We start from the raw sequence: 24,234 nt of genomic DNA on the forward strand, positions 1-24,234 counted from the left end.
TTGAGGAACAGGTGGCAGTTAAGGCTAGGGAAACCTTTGGTGCAGATTCATCTGCTGTATCAATTGTACCCATTCCTGGATTGGAAGAACTGGGTCATAGTCACTCATAGTTTCTGGCTGAATTACTCCACTGTGTCTACATGTGGCTGCTCTTGAAGACCATGCAGAAATTATAACTGGGGCAGAATACTGAGTTGCATGTAGTTTTAGGTGCTTCACAGTTTGTCCATGTTATACTGCTGATGCATAAGATGCACTGATTTCCAGTTTCTTTCCAGGTCAATGTCACAAGTCCAGGTTATTTACAGGATTGCTTCTCATGGACAGTATCTTCTCATTCCACCAGATCAGATAAATTGGGCACACTCCAGGTCCCTTTCTTAATTTTGCTATTAATCAGAACCTAGCATAAAACCTTATCACTAGTGGTTTGTGCTCTTTAGAGCACCATGCCCTTTCAGACCCCTACTCTTTTAGCTTTTGGGAAAGCTTTGAAGACACACTAAGATACATTACATACATACAACATATTTAAGTGTGCTTCCTACACACATTTATGGAAAGAGCAAGTCTTCAATATTGTTTTTGTTTAAAATTGGCAATCCTTGATTGATAAGGTAAGGAGAAACTGAGCACTGCATAGAACTTTTTTTGTGTTTGTATGCACACAAGACACATTCCCACACACATACCCTTCTTCCACCTACTCTTACTTTTGGAGGGAAAATCATTTTAAATTCAAGCTTATCTTCCTTTCAGGTACTGTAAATATGATACTCTTCTACCATGAAATTACCAGGTTGCTGGCATTCTTTCTTTTATAACTTTGTAATGAGTGGCTTTTAATTATAAATCCATTTTATATTATAGACCTCCTGTATGCTATCCAACCCATGTAACGTGGCATTGGCATTTATCTCTCTGCTGGATACAAGAGCCTTCTGTAGTCAACCTGTGGTGACAGTTATATGTTAATTAAAAGCCTACATGCAAATAGCATTACTGAAAAGTGTTGTGGCAGATCGCACACAAAGCACTATTATTTGTAACTGCACAGACCTTGTTATCAACTGCTTTAATACTGAGCAAACATTGTATTTAGCGTGAATCTCTCCCTCTGGGAAATATGCTAACAAACACTTATTACCTAAGTTAGGATAGTTAGAGATCATTCAATAGTTATTACACAGTTATTCCAATGGAGACTTCTTCAGACAAATGTTAATTATAGGATACATACTCTGTTATTTTTTTAGCATAATGGTTAATGACCAATTAAACCTAGTCAAAAATATACTTAAAAGATTTCAGGTACCCCTGAATTCCAATGAATTTTAAATTATATCTTATGTTTGTAGCTGTATCTAAAATACAGATAGCTGTATTTTATATTTAAGATACTGGGAAAATTGCATGTTTTCCAATGAGTGTGCAAAGCTATCAATCTTGTGAAAAGAGATAATATGGTCAATATTTGAACTCATGGCAATAGTTTTGCTTCCAAAGAACTCTGTTCCAAAACCCATACCAGAAAATAAGATACCTTTGCGGCAACTGCATCCTTAGTTCATCCTGAGCATGTATACTGAGTTTCTGATTCTTTTATATTCCATTACCAATCCCATGAAAACATTCTACCTTTCTTTTGCAGTCAGTTCAGTTTCCTTTGATCATTCTTCCCAAACTCAGATTGTGATTGCGATAGATACTACCAGACCAGTGGTGGAATTCAATTTTTTTTATTACCGGTTCTGTGGGCGTGACTAGATGGGCATGTCAGGGGAAGGATACTGTAAAATCTCCATTCCTTCACCACTCCAGGGGAAGGTTACTGCAAAATCCCCATTTCCTCCCAATCAGCTGAGACTCGAGAGGCAGAGAATAGATTGGGGCGGGGCCAGTCAGAGGTGGTATTTACGGGTTCTCCAAACTACTCAAAATTTCAGCTACCGGTTCTCCAGAACTGGTCAGAATCAGCTGAATACCACCTTTGTACCAGACCCCATGTATTGAATCTTGTTATTTATTTTTAGTTTTAAATCTTTTCATTTTTTATGTATTTGTGGTTTTTTATTTGGTTTGAAATATGTCTAGAAAAAGAACAAGTTTCTATAGTTCCCTAAGTTACATTAATCAAATACATTCCCTTCAATTGTGCAAAGTGTAAACTTAAATTTCTTAATACTTCACTAAATATTTACTGTATTCTTACAGAAAAGGGTAAAAGAAATCAAAAAAGCTAAAGCAATTGTTGACTGAAGTTAACTAAAATAGCCAACTGGAACTTCAGAATTATTTTCTTCATAAATGTTTAAGCCAATTATTTGATCAAATTAGGTTAATTAAATTTCATTTGATTTAATATTTAGTTAGACTAACTTGACATCCCAATGCTACTTATAAAAAAGCATAACAAATTGGATAAAAAAAGGATAACAAATTCCATTTGTAAGAGAAAGTCTGCACAATTAGACAGAATGGAATAGGAATCTCAAGTTAAACATGAGGGTTCTGAATTTTATTTAATATTTCATGGTGCATGGCATGGGCCAGTAAAAAAAACCTCCATAATGTCTTTGTTGATGTTAAGTTGTCTTTAGGCAATTAAGTAGAACCAGACAACCTGTGCCCTGTCCGGAGCTATTTCCTTACCTAAACAGAATGATTGTGGGTGGGCAAAGATGCAATGGGACTGGGAACAAATTCCGCTTCCTTCTGGCTTCCCCATGAACTTTCCTTGGGGGAAGATGGCAGGGAGCTTCAGAATCCCTCCCTCCCCCACCTTCCCAATAGCACTTAAGAGTCCATAGTGCTTTAAAGTAGTGTCTGAGTGGTTTACAATGTCAGCACATTATACCCAATAGTTTAGGTCCTCATTTTACCAATCTTGAAAGGATGGAAGGATGAGTCATCCTTGAGCTGATCAAAATGAAACTCCTGGCTGTGGAAAGAATTAGCCGGCAATACTGCATTCTAACCCTTGCACTGCCATGGCTCCTAATGTCGAAAAGGAAGATCATGAAACTGCAGCAGCAGCATAGTAGCACTAACGCAGGCACAACTTCCTCAAATTTCATTCCCTTGGGACTCATGCGTACCACATTTGGGATACATTTTGTAAGTTAGCTCACTTGAGGTACTTTGGTTCAAAAATTGTTGCCCTATGATAACCATTTCACTCAAAAGTTCATGACAATGAGAATTTTAGTAGTAAATAGATAAAGAAGACAATTCTTGCATTAAAAAAAAACTTATGAAACCTAGGCCCTTGATCTTTCCATTCTGAAAGGAGCCAGCTTCTTTTAAAGTTGTCTGACTAATTATTTACAGTTGCTTTTCATTAAAACTAAAATAGCGTTTTGTGAGATCTTAAGAAAATATCAAAACTATCCTTCAGAGTTTTTTCCAAATATGATTTTATATACAGCAATTTCATTCCTGAATCTTCCAAGCTTCTCACTCTAGTTTACTTCTTTTTGGAACATTGGCTACTTCGATTAAGAATGATAAAGAAATTATTTGACAATTTATCCTGGTGATTCCATTATTCATCTGTTTACACAAATATTATAACACAGTGTTAAATATTTAAAAAAAATAAAATTAAAAAATTAAAGATATATATATACATGCATGCAAATTAAAAGAGAAAAACAATGTAAATAAGTAATGTAAAAAAGTAAGACTACCTTGCAGAACAGCAGAGAGATACTTTCTTATGTGATACCTGAAGCATTTCTTTCAAACTTTTTTTTAAAGGAAACACAGTATATTACCACTTTCTATCTGTACAATATGGTCCAGCTGGAACATTTTCCCTCCATAGATTAGGATGGCCCTGTGCCTGTTGATCTTTTGTAAGGCCTTGAAGATCTGTTTATGTGCATGGGATCAAATGTGTTAACATAATGTAACATAATGTAACATAACAATACAATCTTAAATTGTATTTGATTTTTTTTTGTATGTTTTGGTCACAGGGTGTTGGTATTGATCACATATACATACAAAAAAACTGCACTTTTGCTTTCATCCGTAGAGGGCACAGTAGCACATAATTGGCTGTTTTTCAATATTTCAGTGCCCTCTACCGATAAAGGAGGAAAACTGCAGCCATTTCTTCCTGAAGAACAGGAAAATGAAAATCATTATAGCTGAAAAGGAAAATCATTATAGCTGGGCCAAAGGTCTATTTTTGGAACTTTGAGCTGTTTTAAGATAAATGAGATTTAAGGAAAAATAAAAGGATGAGCTAGTCTGATAGGGAACATAATGTGCATCTTAAGCTTCTAATAGATTCAAGAAACTCTTTTTGCTAGTTAAAACTTCCCTAGAACGCAATCAACCAACCACTCAGTCCCAAAAACTTCATTTGTGCCCAACCTGAGGACTGCAAGAATGCCTGAAGGTTTCAGGCAAGCCTTTTGCTCTCCTGAAATTTAGCAAGTTACAAACTAAACAGATGAAGATCTATATGACCAGACTAAACTCCTAGGAAAGGATACAAACAACTGTCACACCAGCCACAGATAGGGAAAAATACTGACCCAATTCCACAATTCTTAGTAGCACTCCCTGACTAAAAATATCATCATTTAGAGAGGAAACAATCCTATCCAGAATATATATTTTATCAACTGATTATTCTGTCTTATTTGGAACTAGTAAAATATCTGAGATAAAATTCAGTCCATCATGGCATCTAGAGTAATATGCTCATATAAATCTCAATAATTGCAAATTGTCTCACTATCCATGCTCATGAAGTAAGATACAGAAGAACCATACAGAAGAATCTTGGACTATGCATAAAATATAATTGTTAGTTTCTTTAAAAACAGAATATATCCTTTTCTAATAAGTCAGTATGCTTGATTCTGACATCATATTCTTATATATTTTTAAATGTAATATGGTAGCTAGGAAATATGATCTTTTTCACATGAGCAAATTCACAATTACTCAGGAGAACTATAATATAAACATATGTTTTGTTTTAAATTATATAGTACTCCAAAAGTTTATGGTGCAAAAAACATGTAGTCAGAATATTATTAAAATAGTCTTGCCTATCATAAAAAAAATATTTCTTAAACACTTTTTAATCTGTAACTAGTCAATTCTCTCATCTCTTTTGTATAACATTGAAAGAACCATTTTAATATAAAACACATATAAGATGTAATAACAAACTGTATACAATAATTGATATAAAAACCTTAGAAATGTGCAAAGTTTGTTAGGAAATATCTAATATTAAATGTATCTTCCAAACTGTTGTTTGGAAGGGGGAAAATTCACCTTTCACTGTCAATTACAATGCGTTTTTTCCATAAAGTCTAGAATAAGCACACATACCAATGGTTAAGTATATTTTCCATTATTTCTGAAGGCTGAATATTCTCAACTCATCACAATTCATTCAAACCCATCAGACTACTCTCTTCTGAGTAATAAGCACTATGCAAAGAGCAAAGAATAAGTAGCAGTGACTAAAATAAATTTAAACAATAAACAAATCTAACTATACCTTTGCATCTATACAGTATTGTAAATTATACCTCTCAATACCTTTTTACTGCAAACTATGCATTGCCTTTACGTCTAATCTCTCTTAAGTTTCTCGTCTCTTTTATTAAAAATTACCACTTTTTCCAACTACAACTTTCCCAATTTTCTCTTCCTCTCACCTATACATACTTGACTCAATTTATTTCTCTTGTTTTAACACAAAGATTTATGTAACCTCTTCTCACTGTTATACACCTCATTTTTTCTGGCAAAATTAATTCTCATATCTATGTTACAATGTGGACAACATTTACACATAGCACTGAACTAACTACAGATTTTAATAACTTACCTACAATCAACATCTGATTATAAACACTAGTGGCCATACGGTACATAGGGAACAAATAACTCTGTTGATTAATCTTATGAGCAACTGCACTACCAGCTGCTGTTCCTAAAGGCTCTATATGTTGGCATTTGGGTTCTGCAAAAAATAATGCATTATAAATGATAAAATAAAAATTTCAAAAGGCACACTAATAGTAGCTGAAGTAAAGGATTCATTAGTTTCAGCACAGGTTTACTATAATGCCCAGCATTCCAGTTGCAGTTTTAACATTATTTGCTGATATAAACATATTTAAAATTGATTATCGGTTACCACATATATCAGTATTTTCTTATAGGACTGACAAAACATTCAAAGGATGCTGATTCAAGGTATTCAAATAATTTATTTCAATTCTGATTAGAAAATAGCAGATATAGTGGCAATGTTCAAACATTTTAATCAGTAGTATACTGAACTAGAAATATTAGTTTGAGTCTTAATTTTGAGTATTATGATCTTAATTTAAAATACTCATGATCAGATTTTTTGCAAGTTAAGAACAAAAGTTTAATTATCCACAATGGGAGAAACGAGGGCTGTTTTATTTCAACACAATATAGATCGCTTGACAAATTCTGTGTTTTGCTCCATCAGATCATACAACAGTTGAAAGATTCTAATGAAACTTTTCAAATTTATAGCTGATTCATTCCGAGTTTGGAACAAAATATTTGTTCCCTTTGCACATAAAAGATACACCACATATTATTTTTAATAATGCAAATACACACTCCATAATAAAAATTAGTTAAAATAAACATTAACACTGAAAAATGTAAGAAAAAATAAATTTAAAGTGAAGATCTTGATTAGCAATTTTAAATAGTGCTTGGAGTTTCAGCTTGCATGTAATTTTGTCTACCAAATCCATCATCACTGAGGTAATAGTTTTGGTTTTAGAACATTGGTTTTTGTAAAATTTGATATCAAATAATTTAAAATCTGCTAAACAGCAGATAGAGTCCTAAAAAGGGAATTGGTAAGAAAAGGAGATGTGTAGACTTTACACAAGTTCATATATTTCAACAGCATATGGCCAAAAAGAGGCAGAAGCATATGAAAATGAGGGATAAAAAGCAGGAAGAAATTTAAAAAATAGTTAAAGTGGCTTAGTTTAGATACATGAAGTTTTATACTGCACAGATTATAGACAAAAAGTTTAGAGAATTTATGAAATGGCAGCACTGATGTTCTTAATTAGCTCTTGTATATGAGTCTAAAAATCTATTCTGGAAAAGGTATTTAAATATTGTATTGGAACTGGGCTGAAAGAAAAATGCAGCTCAGAAATATCTAAACAATAAGAGGTAAAACAATCCCTCACAACTGAATGCTAGGATTAGGCTAAATATACTGGCAAGGCTTTGCTTTTTAAAGTAAAACATTTGATTTGATCTGCTCTAAAAAAACAAAACTCAATCTACTCCTCAAATGGGTCTGGTCAATGTGAAAAGAAAACAAGGGTGTGAGAACTTTTGTCTGACTGGCAAGAGAGGAAAACGTCCCAGGAAAATTGTATCAGTAATCTTTAGCAAATGGTTTACAATTTTAAAGTAGCGATGCTCATTTATTACATTTCTACTGTTAGCAGCATTCCATTACGTACTATATACACCTTGCACAGTTTTAAAAAATTGCTGAACTTGAAAGCTTACAATTTAATAATCCTTTTTTAAAATTTAAAGATTTGGGTCACAAAATTGTAGAATTAGTTTAGTTATGAATTCCATTTCAAAAACATTTGTAATATCCAAACACAGGATTTGGAATCTATCAGCATATTAAGACAATTTATGACATATAAATAATGTATCAAAAGACCGACATGGACAACCCTTTTAAACTGAAATAAAAAGAGGTTTACTGGAGTCACTTCATGGAAATTACAAGTACACTTGTATAAGAATCATAAGAATGTTAAGTGAAGCAAGAATAGAAGAAAACAGAAATTTGAATTTTATTTAATGCACATAAGAATGGAAGAAAAAAAACTACTAAAACTGGTTTATCCAATTTTGATTAAATAATTTCCTCTATTTGATTATTCTTCATGGTTATCTGGATTGGATACTTTTCTTTTGGAAATGGTTAATGGATTAGTTCATAATATTTATATTATTATTTTTGATATTTAAATAGGGATAATTTTCTGGTGATGTTAAATATTTTTTAATTCTTTCTTTCTTTCTTTTTTTTGCAATGTTAAGAAAAGGGTGATGGGAACTTGGGTATTTTTCTTAATTTTACCTGTATCTTTGCAAATTAATAAAGAGAGCTGAAGATTTGGAGATGAATTTATAGAGTATGGAGGGAAGTATAGAATGAAGAGGTATTTTGTTTAAAAGAGAGTGATGATTTGTTAATGTTGAATAAACATGTTGGGGATGAAGTGGGAAGTGTTTTTCTTCATATTCTTTTTTCCAGTGTGGTAGCGATAGACTCCAGGCATGGGTTGACTTTTGTTCTCTAGCTCTTAGACTGAGTTTAAACTGAAGACACGCCTTCTGCCAACGGTCCCAGTTTCAACTCAGTCTTGAGTTCGGTCAGACTTGTTGGAAAAAAGCTCTCGTGATTTTTCTTCAATTTTTTCTTAGAGCTTTTTCACATTCTGGAACAGTTTGCAGGAGATTCAGCAGAGCGGCTTTAGAGCCGTGGCTCAGCCAGTGAAAGTTTTTTCTGGTGCTAAGTGCTCGGCTGTCAGGAGGCCGAATACACAAGTTTCACTGACAGCGGGTGCCATTTTGGAAGAGCGGGAAGGGCCGTGAGCCCGAAAACGCTCAAGACAAGCTTACTTTGCTGGCTCGAAAGCTGGGAGCAAAGCCTGAGAGCGGGGAGCCCGTGGAAGACAGAGGCAACACCGGAGGTAATGTGGGCATGCAGAGAAGACGCAATGTGGCTAACCTGACTCCGTGCTGGGACGGTATTTGCCGGTCTGCAAATTGAGCGCGAAAAGCCGAGGGAGAGAGCAGCAGCTCGGTGTGCATCTATGAAGAGCTCTCAAGGCTGCCTGTCCAGATAGGAGTGCAGACCTTGAGCAGCAAAGGCCAAAACTTGTGGATTTCCCCCTGCTTGGTTGCCTGCCTTCTAAGGAGAGCAGCCTCAGGGTGGTGGCCTGCTTCCTGCCATTTGGACAGTTGCAAGACTGCTGTAATTCGTGGAAGAGTCTGCTAATGTCGGAGATATATTGCAGGTTATTAAAGCCCCCCCCCATTTTTTTTATTTAAAGTGGTTGTGGAAGTTTGCCATTTGGAGAGGAGTTTTTGTGCATTGCAGGAGTTGATTCCTGTCAGTGTTCACACTGAACTTTATCTAAAATTCTAATTCTGAACACGCAAAATGGCATCAACTGCTCCTATTAAGGACCACGGGGAGGTTCCTGAGAGGTATCACTCTCAAGTGGCTCCTGCTCGAGTATCCAAGTGTGAATATAAAAGGTCCAAAAGTGGAAGCAGGGGGGCTGCAGCTAAAATAAAGGCTAAAGCTCTTTCCATTAAGAAACCCTCGAAGGCTCAGGAGAGGGCTGAGAAAAGATTACAGAAGGCCTTAGAAAAGCAGGTTGCAAAAGGGGCCAGAGAGGTGGAGAAAAGGCAACATGTCAGCCCCATAGGGGATAGAGAAATCATTGCTAATCCCCTTCCTGACCAGGCAGCGGCGTCTGCTGAGCTGGATTTAAACCAGATGTCTGAAGCAGGCCCTTCTACAGTGTTCAGACCTACAGTCCCTTTCACCTCTACCTCAAGGTAGGGAGGTGTCCAGGAGTAGCAACCCCCACCTGAAGCATCTTTTACTCCGATTGCAGCGGGGATCCACTTGGCGGAGAATTCTGTGAGAGATATGTTGCAGATGGTTCAAGGATAGATCTCGGAAGCGGTGAAAAGAGGATTTGAAGCGGCATAGGCCATAACCGCAAGACAGGCTCTGTGATCCCAGAGGAATTGCGCCAAGGGAGGTTCCAAACATATCAGGAACGGGAGGCCCCTGAATCTTATCACCACTCTGACTCCTCAGCCTCTTCAGAGGGCAGTGAGGACTTAGTCTTTATGGAAGAGGGACAGATTGATCAAGAGCTGTCGGATGAGGAGGGCCTGACGCCTGACCAACTGGTCTTTAAGGATCTGTTCAGGCCCCATTTATTCAAGGCCTTACTTTTCAAGGCCAAGAGTTCAACCCATTTGGGGGGTGAACATCTCCAGAAATGACAAGGTTATGGGGGAACAAGACCCCGCTGACCTGCTTTTTTCCGAACCATTGATGGAAGCGGAAGCTATCCCAGCGCCCCCGGTATGTATGGATGTCATTTAATGGAAGGGGTGTCACCGGCCTGTTGTTCAAGAAGAAGTTATATAATATGGCACCGGACCTCACCGAGCTTCTTCAGACCCCCGAGGTCAATGAGCCAGTGGTGGAATTGGCATCTTCATCTGCTACCCTCACTGAGGCTGAGGATGTGTTAAGACCGGAGGAAAGAAAACTGGAGCTAGCACTGCATAAGGTGCACCCGGCGGCTCCCTGGGCCATTAAGACAGCCACAGCAGCTTCCTTTTTTACCAGAGCATCGCTGCTACGGTTGAAACAAATGCAGGAAAGGGTGCCAGTCAGTGACTTTAGAACACAACAGGATTTTAATAAGGTGGTCGCTGCTGCTGAATTCATGGCGGACACCACGCTTAACTCCACCAAGTTTGGAGCTAGGACCATTGCTGCGTCGGTCATGGCCAGACATATGCTCTGGCTCAAACACTGGCAGGCAGACACCAAGAGGAAGTGGAGGTTAGCATCTGCCCCAATTAGGGGGACAAAATTGTTTTGGGAGTTCCTAGATCCAATGTTGATGGCATCTAGGGACAAGAGGCGAGTGTTCCCATCTCTTGCCAGGCAGTTTGACTGCTGTCCCTCACCTCCTTTTTGGAAGCCTTGTTTTCGTCCCTATACAGGACAGAATTTCCAGAGATCCCAAAGAGGCTTCACCCCTAGACAATATTATCAGTCAGGACAGGGGCTTTGGATAAAAATCGATTGCAGCTCCAGAATAGGAAATCCTTCCAGGGGAGTGGCAGTCGTCCCTTTCGGAGATCGCGATGATTCCAGGACCAGGCTCCCATTGGTGGCTGGCTAGGCCTTTTTGTAGACCAATGGGAGGAGACTTCTACGGACGTGTGGATAAGGGAGACCATAAGATTTGGTCTCTCCATGGAATTTCTTGCAACACTTCTGAGTTTTTTTTATCTGTTGTCCCATATCAAGGGACGCCTCAAAAAGAAGGGACATGGAAGCTGTCATTCACCATCTATTGAGATCAGGGTGGTGGAGGCAGTCCCAGACGAACACAAGGGACACAGATATTACTCCATCCTATTTGTCATTCAGAAAGCCTCGGGGGGAGAGGTTGTGACCAATTCTAAATCTCAAGGGTCTAAACAGGTATCGGAGGTATCGGAAGTTCAAGATGCATTCTCTCCAGTCAATCTTAGAGAATGTCAGAGAGGGAGACTTCTTGAGCTCAATCAACCTTACAGAAGCTTACCTACATGTTCCGATTTTAACATCTCATAGACAGTACCTGAGATTTTGCTACAACAGCAGGCATCTACAGTACAGGGCCCTGCCATTCGGACTGGCATTGGCTCCCAGAGTAGTCACCAAACTCTTGGCAGTGATAGTAGCCTCTCTCAGAACCAGACCAGTCGGGATACAATGCTATCTGGACGACATTTTAGTGCAGTCATCCTCTCACAGGCAGGCAAAGGAAGACCTGCAGGTGACGGTAAGATGCCTACAAGATCAAGGCTTCTCCATCAATGTGGAGAAGAGTCACATCACCCTGGTCAACCACCTTTTACATCTGGGGGCGGTTATTGACACTGTAGCATGTCAGGTGTTCCTGTCATCAGATCATTTGGAGAGCATCAGGACTTTAATGAGACAGATGCGCTCGGACAGAGTCCCTCCCTTTGCCTTACTATCCAGGCTCTTAGGCAAGATGATTTCTTGCATAGGGATTGTTCCCTGGGCACGACTCCAAGCCAAGGCCCAGCAGTGGTTCCTGCTCCCCTTTCAGAGGACGGGCAGGAGCACTTCACCAATGCGGGTTTGGATTCTGGCAGAGATATTAAAATCCTTCCGTTGATGGACATCCAACCGCATGACCAGGGGCTGTCTTTTCAGGGAACAGGAGCGTATGATCATAACCACAGATGCCAGCCACAGGAAAAGTGGTCACAGGTGGACTTCCGCCAAAGCATAAGTTGGCTGGAGTTGAGGGCGGCCCACTTAGCCCTCAAGAGATCAGGTTGTGGGCCATCATATCCTCCTCCTCACCAACAATGTGGCCACAAAGGGACACATAAACAGACAAGGGGGCACATACTCGAAGTCACTCATTACAGAGGTGGAGCGGCTATGTCGCTGGTCAGAGAAGAATGTACTGTCCATCAGAACGGAGCACATTTCGGGCTCAAAAAATGTGCAGGCAGATTGACTGAGCAGGGCCACAATAGACCATTCAGAGTGGCACCTGAATCCGGACTTGTACAAGGAGATAGTGAATCGGTTTGGTTGGCCGGTTCTGGACCTTTTTGCTTCCCCAGCAAACAGCCAACTGCCTCTTCTTCTCCAGGTTCCCGGCACCGGGGTCAGAGGGGGTCAACGCCCTTCGTTGCCCATGGCCCCGGGGATTCCTGTATGCCTTCCCGCCCCTGGCCTTGTTTCCACAGGTGGTCAGAAAGATATTACAGGTAAAGGCAGAGGTAATCTTAGTAGCGCCCCACTGGCCCAGGCGTCCTTGGATCGCGGATCTGGTTGGCATGTCAATTTTCAGACCGTGGAGGATTCCTCCGGACAAGGTCTCCCTCAGCCAGGGTCCCATCAGTCATCCGGAGCCACAGTAGCTACAGTTGACCGCATGGCAATTGAGCTGAGACTTTTAACGGGGGAACACTTGTCCTCCAGTGTGATACACATGATCCAGGTGGCCAGACAACCATCCACAATTAGGATTTATAACGCTACATGGAAAGGTTTTTTTAGTTGGTGTACTACACGTAGCATAGATCCAACCAAGGTATCGATACCTCAGCTATTAGATTTTCCCACTTGGGATCTGCCTAGGGTACTACAAGCCCTTATCAAGGCGCTATCTGAACCTTTGAGGACCAGCCACATTAGTTTTCTGACTTATAAGGTGGTCTTTTTTGTGGGTGTAACATTGGCCGGAGAATATCGGAGTTGGCGGCACTCTCCATAAAGGAGGATTGGTGCATCTTTCATCCAGACAGGGTTGTGTTGAGGCTGGATCCGGCCTTCATACCCAAGATTAATCCTTTATTCCATGCAGCGCAGGAGTTAATTTTATCAACGGAACGGGAATGGCATATCCTGGATATGAGACAGGCACTGCACATATATATTAAATGGACAGCGGACTTCTGTAAGACGGAGGCTCCCTTTGTCTCATTTCAAGCGGCAAAAAGATACATCGACGGTCGGCAGATGTGCGACCATAGCCAAAGCTTATGACTTACAGATACTACCACGACCTCGAGCGCTCACCACACATTCCCCCAGGAACACTGCCACAACGGCAACTTGGGCAACACAGGCCTCAGTGGAAGAGATATGTCAAGCAGCGACTTGGACTTTGCCTTTTATCAGGCATTATAGGTTCGACTCCTTTGCGTCGGATGAGGCTGCATTTGGTAGGCAGGTCCTGCAACAGGTTCTTGGAATGACCAGGGAACAGGACCAGACCAGACCAGGGCCCTCCCATAAGGACAGCTAGCTTTGGTATGTCCCATGCCTGGAGTCTATCACCACCACACTGGAAAAGGGACATTGGTCCTACCTGATACACTCCTTTTTGGAGTGTGGCGATAGACTCCAGCCCCACCCTGAGGAAGGTCTGGTCCAGGGGATCCTTGGGGTGTTGTTGCAGATGCTGTGTTACAGGTGACATCGGCGAAACTGTGACCATTAGCAGAAGGCGTATCTTCAGTTTGAACTCAGTCTAAGAGCTATAGGACAAGAGTCAACCGATGCCTGGAGTCTATCACCACAACCCGAAAAGGAGCATATCAGGTAGGATCAATGCCTCTTTTCTTTTCTTTTTTTGGAAGGGAGGTTTATGCACTTTCTAAATATTTTTTTCTTTTTTGTGTGCATTTTTTAATTGTGTCTTTTTTGTATCTGTTTTATTTGTTTAACATAATCCTTAATAATATTATGCAGGAAAAAGAACATATTAAAACAATTTAGTAGCAAACATATACATGAGTCTTCCAGACAGTGGTAGAATTCAATTTTTTTTTACTACCGGTTCTGTGGATGTGGCATGGTGGGTCTGGTGTGGCGTGGTGAGTGTGGCAGCAGAAGGATACTGCAAAATCTCCATTCCCACCCCACTCCAGGGGAAGGGTACTGCAAAATCTCCATTCCCACCCCACCCTGAGGCAGCCAGAGATGGTATTTGCTGGTTCTCCGAACTACTCAAAATTTCTGCTACCGGTTCTCCAGAACCTGTCAGAACCTGCTGGATTTCACCCCTGCTTCCAGGGCTTTCTCTTAATATTAAATAATAGAATTCTCTGGGGATCTCTAAAGACAGGGTCAAATCTCCCAATTTTACTTTTTGATTGTGCTTAGAAAGACAGCAGTAGAACCACTCCAATTCCACAGTCCTAAACACTCCAACAAAATATGGTCAAAGAATTAAAAACCAAAAAGAGATTCAAGAGTAAAATGAGTTAACAACAGAATTGTACTTCCCATCTGTTTCCAGTTTGATTTTTTGTTGGTTTAATAAATAACTCTCCTCTTTTGCATTTCAAAATCAGAAAGTAAATAAAAAATAAATATCAATAAAATATCTAAAAATAAGCATAAAAGGAATCAAATGTTTTGGAGCATGTTCAAAAGCAGACTTAGAATAAATAAACTCATACAAGAGCAAAATATTTGAAAATACGTTTTACTATTTTTTCAACTTGAAACATAGCCTTAATTTCAATCTGATATTGTGTTTCCTGTGGAAGTAATTCTTTTGTACTACTCATTTAACATTTACTTTAGAACAGTTTTATTTTGTAAGTTAAAAGTAAAAATAGAGGCTAGCTTAAAGTCAATTTAAAAGAGAGGTATCTTGAAATTTTATTTGTATAATACAAGGCCCTAAGAGCACTGGGATTGAATTTAGACATACTTGTAAAGGTAATGGTAAAGGTTTCCCCTTTCAGTTGTGTCCGATTCTAGTGGGGGGAGCTCATTTCTGTTTCTTAGCTGAGGCAGCCAGCATTGTCCAAAGACACTTCCATGGTTGTGTGGCCAGCATGACTATCTGCCAAGGTGTACAGAATGCTGCTACCTTCCCTATTAGTACCTATTTAGTGGTACCTATTTATGTACTTGCATTTGGATGCTTTTGAACTGCTAGGTGAGCAGGAGCAGGGGCAAATAATGGGAGCTCATCATGTCTTGTGGCACTTGAATCTCAAACCCAGGCTATCGGCTTTCAAGTGACAAGCTCAGTGTCTTTAACTGCTGAGCCATTGTGCCTCTCATACATACATATAGATATATTAATATTGAAGTTTATATGAATTTTAGTCCCAGTAAGAAGAACTTTTAACATTGCAAACTTATTATTTCTCAAAATAAAAGCTAAAGCTAAACACTTGTTAAAGTATGCTTTGTTTTAGCCTAGTGTTTTTAATTTGAATTATAAATGTTTAATTATTAGCTGCTTTGAGATCATTTTTTTAATGGAAAACAATATAAAAAGTTTGTCTAGTTTGCAAACACAATCTTTTCTGTGGATATAATGCATAGTGCACTCACAGAAAGGTGTTACATTTGTGATCTGAAGTATCTTTCTGCCCTTGAATATATAGTAAAATGCTGTGGTGTCATAATAGGAATGTATAATAATTCATAATTCACCTAACTCAAACATTGGGAAAACTTGTGCCACTGATTTCAGAAGCACAAGGTTGGTCCCTGGTATATACCATAGTAAATAAAATTTTGTATGGCAAGCTAACCAACATCTTGTACCTTGTCCTGCACAGATATTGCCTAACTTTGGCTAATGCAGTCGTATGCCGACTTCCAGCAAGCCTTTGCATTGTTTCACTTCTCTGCTTTAGTTTCTATGTCCACTTAGGAGAATTGGGGTTTAATGTTATTTTCCACTAGTGACATTTTTAAAATCAACTGCACTTCATCATGGAATTCCTTTGATAGAGCTGTTAATTGAATGTGAGAAGAACTATGTCAGTAATTCCCAAAGCAAAGCAGCAAATAACTGGGTAGAAGTTATAACAAGTGAGGCAACCAATCTAGCTGTACCAAGTTTGTATCACATAGCTATGTCATTTCGGCATTCCATGAGCATCAAGTAACTACAGCAGAAAATAAAGGTAGGGGTACGCATGGGTGAGAAACTTCATAGACACGTAGGGATATGCAGCTGATCTGGCTACATCATTGAAAACCCCACTATAATAATTTAATGTACTTGGAAGTAAAATTGTTATCAATGTAGGGTCAGATTTCACAGTTTTCCAGGCAAGAGGCTCACCGAGAGATGGGAAATTATTTTTGGTTCCTTATATCTTATAGATGAGCCAAAAATCAATAGGAAAAGGAACTTTTTGGATTCCACTGTATTTGCTGAGAGCCAATTTGTCTCAGAATTCTCTATATTTCATTAAAATGAAATAATTTATGTCCATTGTTAATACTACTTAGCAGCTTTGGTTAAATCTCTACCACACTCTACTTCAGCCCATATCTTTCTCTATTTTGGTATGCTAATGTTCAATTTCTGATATTATGAAACTGCTCCATATTTATAGGTAAACTTAATATGAACAATTTTCATATGTAAGGTTTATACTACATAATTTTGTAAAAATACATATTCATATGTTAAATTTTAATAACATTTGCAGAACATGAAATATTAACATGAATAACTTTACAACTAACAGAGAATATTGAAGACAAAATAATTTGTAATTAAATCAACAAAGTATAATTATATTAAGAGTATAATAAGAGCGTGTGACAGCAGATTAATACATAAAAAGGCCACACTGTTAGGATATTGCAGTTCTCAGTCCTACCTGCTTATTTTGATACTCTTATTTTGTATCTCAAAATACTAGTCAGTACAATATAAACATTATTTTATAATGCATGTTTTGCTACTTGTCCCAGATAAAGCAGACTGTTGTTTTTCAAGTGAAAACTCATAAAAGATACTCAGCAGGAAGTACACTTGGGGGGGAAAAAAGCTTCAGCTGTGGAATGGCATAATTTTAATGTAGTCAGAAAACAACACTAAATAGCTGATATTTATGAATAATGTTTTAATGACTACACAAGCAGAAATCCATCAAATAATAATTCTCTGTAGAAAAAAAGAATTATCTGTTTTTCTTAATAAAGTATCAAATTATCAGTATCACATTTATAACAACATAGCATATTACAGCTAAAATTAGGTCACACAAAAATGTAAAGAATTCATGTTGCTGAATACATACACAGTTAATGTGTTTCTATGTGTTTATAAAAGAGTAAGGAATAGAAACTACATCAAAGTAAACACATTTTTTTTCAATAGATTAAATAGGCAGGGCTAATTCATTACATTTATAGTAATGTCAAGTTGTGCTGCTTGAGTTGTAATATTAAACTATTTTCAGCAATTGAACAAAGAACAGTGAAATTCATTCCTTAAAAGGGCTTGACATATACAGATTAAAACTTTAATCTCATCCTGTCATTAGAAAACGCTGAATAAATGAACTTTTAGAAAAGTCCATTATAACTGGGTTACCCATTACAGATCTCATTATAAGCTATCTTTATAATGTACACCTGACAATATCATGTAAATGCTGAGCTTTAAAGGTCAACTTAACTAACAGACCAATTCTACAGTTTGTAGCAAAGGGTGAACTTTTTTTATTTGGATGCTTAAGCAGCTAACCCTTGAGTTTAATGTAATTAGGCAAGGGATATTCAATTTACAGTATCCACATGTAATGATAATTACATTGGTCCCAAAAAGCAGTGGGTAAGCATAAGAAACCTTTGTAATTACATCCTGTTTTCAAAATGACTTTAGTGCTGTGAACTTGAAGCATTTCAGCAAATGAAGGCCAATGCACATAAAATGAAAACTACAGAGGGTTTAAGAGCAACACTGTTTAACATAATGAGCAGTATTATCAGGGGGAGATCACAGAATGGGTTTTATAATTTACCCAGACAACTCATACTATCTCCTTTTCCCTCACAAATATCAATTTAAAAATATAAAGGACAGCTTCTACCACTTTTCCTTCACAAATTCCTTAGTATTCATGGATATCCTTTTCTGTGAAAATTATGTTAAATCATCTCAATCGTTTCTGATTTTTCTTCAAATAAAAAGGCAAAAAGCAGAGAGCTACGAGTATAATACTGTTCTTCCCACTATGCATGGAAGATTATCTTTGACAGGATTCCAGAAGAACCAAGCTAAAAAATATAGTAATATCAATGTTCCTAGCAGTTGCAGTAATCACTGGCTAGAAAAATATTCTTATGTCATAAAAGGTATGACTTTAATTTTAAAGCACATGAATGAAGTATTAAGTATCAAATTAGTCATAAAGTTTTTTACTTAAAAACGGATAGGAAAAAGTTGTTAAAATCTATTAAGATAGCTGTGATCAGGTTTCTTCAATGATTTAGTTACCTGAGGAAAAAGTAATTAATTTGGAGTAAAAATTAAATATATTTTAAATATAGGGTTAAATACTGCAAGTTATCAAAAGTGAGTTGTGGAAAGGGTGTATTAGAAAAGTGTGCAATTTGCACGAAAGTGGGCTCCTAGGGTCAAGGATTTTTTTTTTCATTACAGTCCTGGGTGACAGTGGATTCTTGTAGGAAATAATCTCTTTGCAAGTACCATAACCAAAGAAGACAGATACAATTCCAATCTCTTGCACAAGCTTCTAAATAACCCAGTCAATTTCACCCTTGGTTGAAGTGGTTAGAAAGAGGGATGGAGTTTGATATTGGAAACCCTTTTTCAGGTAGGATCGGGGACTAAAGATAATGGACCTTAGGGGAGAGATAAAATAAAGGATAAAGTCTGATGTAGTAACAGACAGAACACATGGAGGGAGAAAGTGGGCTGCTCTCAGGGAAATAGAAATTGGATATCTGAGACCAATTATACTTCAGGTCTTCAGACCTCAGTGTGAGAGCCAAATTCTTGCGGAAGTCAGTCTTTGGCGGCGGTGGCAGCAGCAGCTGCCGCTGCTGCTGCTTGCCAGTCCTTATGGTAATAAACCACTCTATATCCTTTATCACACTATGGATATCTGAGGAAAGACCTGGCTAGCATTACAGAATCCTGTTATGGTTGAGGAAGGACGTGTTCTCTTGTCAGAAATCTCTTTATCTGGATTTTGGGCTTGGCATTAGCCCCAAGCCCAGAATGTATGAAGTGGAGTGGCAACAATGATACAGGAAGACCTGCAGGTAAAGGTAAAGTTCTGCAGATAGCTGTGTGTGTGAGCCTTGCTTTTAAGTTGGATTCAAAAGGCAAATAGGGTATGCTGCTTTTCTACTACCCCCATTCTGTACAGCAGCATGCCTCCCAAACTGCTTGGCCTCAGTGTGACTTCAACTTGCCTTCCTTGAAATTGGGATTGGAGGCATTTGGGAAATTCATGGTTACCATACAACTAAGAGCTTGTCTTAATATCAGGAGAGCAGCACATAAAATTGTCCAGACAATAAACATGGTTTTTGGCTTACAGAAGATACACTATGCTTTGAAATTGAAAGAAATGAATACCTTTTATTTGTCAATTTCTGTTTGTTATGGAGTTGACCATTGCCAGCAATCTCTACAAGGAAGAGGGGGCTATTCAGTCAGTCCGTTTCAGCTCTTAAATGGATATATCTGGTTCCTAGACAATACCTGAAGAACTTCCTGAGACTCTAGACAAATTGCATCCAGCCATGGTTTCTGATAATTGTTCATAAATAGCCAATCAAACGTTTTGTGTTCAGTAGCTGACAAAAACAGCTTTTGTTTAAGGATTTGTGCAATTTCTTGTAAAATAACCTTTTCAGAGTACAGCAAGAGGCTACTGAGCTGTTATCAGAATATTTTAAAAAAACACCAAGAAAAATCCAACAATAACTTCTGGAGATGAAAACTTTGATGAAGGTGTGTAAAGGTTGGAAAATCCTAAAATGGATCTAAAAAACAGTGGCTATGGAAAATTTGTTGTTACTTACAGCAGACAGCAATTATGTTTGGTAACTCTGAATTGGGTAGGGTGGTTTAATCATAATGGAGGCTGATTTGAAGGCAACTGCAAAGAACACTATAGAGAGCTGCCTGTTAAGATCCACACAATTATTTACTGAAGATTTGAAAAAGAGAATGTCCCAGGACATTTTCTACACAATGCAGAGGATATGAGGATTGAAGATAACAAAGATATTTTACCAGCAAGATCTAAGGTAGATGGTGTCTGTCCAGCTGCAAAACAATTCAGCTAACATAGCCTTCCCTTGTCTCTAAAGTAGAATGTGAGAAATCACAAATAATTATGAATATTTAAATAAATGTCACTTTAACTTACAGCATGAAATCTTAAGCATTTAGAGGAAACTTAGGCTACAATGTTGATTTAAAAAAAAAGTTACCTTGCGGTATCTTCTTAATCTCAAATGTCAGGAGAAACAAGAAGGATTATAGTGATCTTGCCTTCACAGCAGTAAATTATTCTTGATAATTCTTGCCAAGGACTGAAATTACTAGTTTACTTACTTGATATTTTTAATAAATGGGGGAAATTAGGAAATATTTCTCTTGGAATGCATAAAGTTCTATGTAACTATTTATTTATTTAATGCTTTCAAAGTATAAAATACTTGAAATGGCAGTATAACATTACAACCTAATTTTAAAGCTTTGTTCTATCTTTAACACATTTATTATTTCAGAGATAAGGTTGTCTAATACACATTATTAAATACATTATACAGCAAAGTTTGATTATGAGTCCTTAATCTGGGTATACGGTATAATAATGTTTATAAAATTCTTTGATACCTATTTTTCTAGAGAAGCTTCATTTTCATTTTCTTTACTTCCTATTTATTTTCTTATTTAAAAAATAAATAATAAATCAAACATTGATGAGATATCAAATTGGCGGCTCAGCAGACTGATAGCATTGTGATTGACACCAGCTGTCTGCAATTATTGTAAGTTCGAATCTCACCAGGCTCAAGGTTGACTCAGCCTTCCATCCTTTCTAAGGTAGGTAAATTGAGGACCCATTTTGTGGGGGCAATAAGCTGACTTTGTATAAATATACAAAAGTATGAAGGCTATTGCTTAACGCAGTGTAAGCTGCCCTGAGTCTCCGGAGAAAGGCAGCATATAAATCAAATTTTTTTAAAAAATTGTTTAAATCAATATACCTAAGTAAAAACCCATTCTTGCATTATCTGGGTTTATGCTATAATGTAAATATTGTTTGATATCAACAAATATTTCACAAATAATTAAATTTGAACATTCTTATAATTTACATAGTGTGATAAAGCCATTAATTAATGTACTTAAGCCTGTTATATACAGTAAAATTATTTTTAGTCTCCTTATAGATAATTGTCTCTTTAACAGCAGCATGGTGTATGTGCTGACATAAGTTCACCTTATCACAGGAAAATTGCATGTTAATGTTATTTCTAATATTATTTTTGGGGGGTAAAGTCCTTTTTCATAAAAAGCATGCCCTGAATTGACAACATAGTTTCTTGTCATTGGCATATATATTAAACCATTCTGAGTATCTGCTATCAGATGAACAATCTAATGAAGGAATGTGGAGAGAAGAGAGAGTTCTTTGGTGATAATTCCTTAGTATTTAATTTGACATTTTCAACTCAACACACGGAAAATACTGATTCCTAATATAATTTCATTTTCTTAATAAGGTATTATTAAAATGAATTACAGGAATAAATCCATTCCATAGCACAATATCAATAAAATGCTAAATAAGACATAATTAAATTGCTAAAAAAAATCACTACAAGCAAATATTAAAACAAAATATTTTTTTAAAAAAGTTGGGAAAAAAAATGTTATCTGAAAATAGTATAGAGCCCAGTTAAAATTGATAGGACTTAATACCTAAATCAGTATGCCGAGGACTTTGCTGAAAGGATACAAGCCAGACAAACATGCTGTGAATAAGACTAATTAGAAGGGACTGTTTTCAAGTAAACTTGCACTACAATTGTAACAGATTTCTTTAACTACATATGTATAATACATGTGTATTTACATGATGGCTGAGAAAGGAAGCATATGAAAATTTAGCATGATCACTATCGTAAGGTACTTTGAATACACTACATTTATCGATTCACCAAATATAGGATCAGTCTTGAAGAATACAATATTTAACATATGCAAAAAAGCATTGCTTTACTTCTACAGAACAACTGTTTGAAAGTATGAATGATCAAATGCTCTCAAACCCAGTTATAATGCACTACAGCATTTCCTTATGTAAAGAACAAAATTTAAAAATCTATCAAATGCCCAAATTTTTTAAAGTAAAAAAAAAATCCACTTTTATATTTGTTTTGCTCAAAACTACATTATTAAAATAAATGATTTGGTTTGCAAAAAGTATAGATTTCTTACTCAAAGAACTGAAAGAACTTCTAAGATAAAATATAGTAAGAGGAAGTTTATGATACTAATTCAAAAAGAAACTCTTTTTTTCCCCAGATAGTACATCAAAACAATTGTTCTGTTTAGTTAGTTAATACTTTAGCAAAACTTCAATTTACATAATCCATTGATTAAATGATTCACTATTGTGAATCTTATTGTACCAATCACAGACACATTTCGACATGTATTCTGCTAATCTTTTCCACTAACAGCTTTTTTTGGATTCCAGCAGGACTTGGGAAATCTTTCGACACTCCATTAATTACATTCTGGGAAAAAGAATGAGTGTGTGCAGCAATTCTGTATATGTGTGTGTGTGTGTATAAAATAATTCCCAAAAAAGGTGAACCAAAGTCATACAGGATTCCCAAAGTTTGAACCCATTTTTCATTTATTAAATAGTATTTTGTGCAGGATATCTTTATATAATATGCAATTTTAGATGAACTTCTGTATTTTGAATTCATGAGCATCATTTCAATAGGTGATAAAATCACCTCAGAGACAAGCAAAAATAGTATTTTCAATTCATATCCTAGTTTTTTTTTTTTTAAAAAAATCCCAATAACTAAAACGTAACTGTATCTAGAATTATGATTGGCAAGTAAATAGAACACATCAGAAGTAAACAAAAGCAATACAAATAATCCTTGATTTACGGCCAGAATTTAGGTCATTGTGCAAAACAGTCATTAAACAAGACATCACATCATTGCCCATGTCAACAATCACAATCTCAGTACTCCCAGTCATTAAGTGAACTCGCAAGTCATTAAGTGGTCTGGGTTAGGAACATGGGGTGGGGGAGACCTAGGAGGCTACACTTAGGTGCTAAAAAAACCTAAAGACTAAAATCCAAGCAGGATTTTCAGCCCTGAGTGGAGAGACACTTATGTGTGGTCTAGACCAGGGGTGGGCAATTGTGGCTCTTTTACAACCTGTGGACTTCCTGTCTCAGGAAATCTGGGAGTTGAAGTCCACAGGTTGTAAAAGAGCCACAATTGCTCACCCCTGGTCTAGACCAAGCCTCCCACCCGTTTGAGATACCCTGCACCCCTTATATTACTGTGCTGCCTCTCCACTTGTATTTTACCACTCTACCATCTCTGGAGGCCGGCTGAAACAATATATATATATATATATTGATTGATTGATTGATTGATTGATTGATTGTATTTATATGCCGCCTTTCTCCCGAAGGACTCAGGACGACAAACACAAGTTAAAAAGCATGCAACAATAAAATCCCCTTAAAACCAAATAAGTAATAAATAATACTACTGCAACGCTCTCTACATGGGGCTCCCCCTGGGGTGCATCCGGAGGCTCCAGCTGGTCCAGAATGCGGCCGCGCGGGGGATTATGGGGGTGACGAGGCGCTCCCATGTGACACCTCTCCTGCGCGAGCTGCACTGGCTCCCGGTGGTCTTCCGGGTGCGCTTCAAGGTGTTGGTGACCACCTTTAAAGCGCTCCATGGCTTAGGGCCGGGGTATTTACGAGACCGCCTTCTGCCACCAATAGCCTCCCACCGGCCAGTGCGCTCACACAGAGTGGGCCTCC

The 24,234-nt window shown here is 37.5% G+C and overlaps 1 protein-coding gene and 1 pseudogene across 29 annotated transcripts in view; one reads left to right on the plus strand and one right to left on the minus strand.

Annotated features, from left to right (window-relative positions):
- Positions 1-24,234, minus strand: part of TENM3 (teneurin transmembrane protein 3) — a 1,586,501-nt gene that overhangs the window by 231,131 nt on the left and 1,331,136 nt on the right. The window lies entirely within an intron of this gene.
- On the plus strand, positions 9,946-11,007 carry LOC148112616 (uncharacterized; annotated as a pseudogene).

This window comes from Pantherophis guttatus, chromosome 8 (genome assembly GCF_059756535.1).
Source record: "Pantherophis guttatus breed Tessera chromosome 8, ASM5975653v1, whole genome shotgun sequence".
NCBI classification, from domain to species: domain Eukaryota; kingdom Metazoa; phylum Chordata; class Lepidosauria; order Squamata; family Colubridae; genus Pantherophis; species Pantherophis guttatus.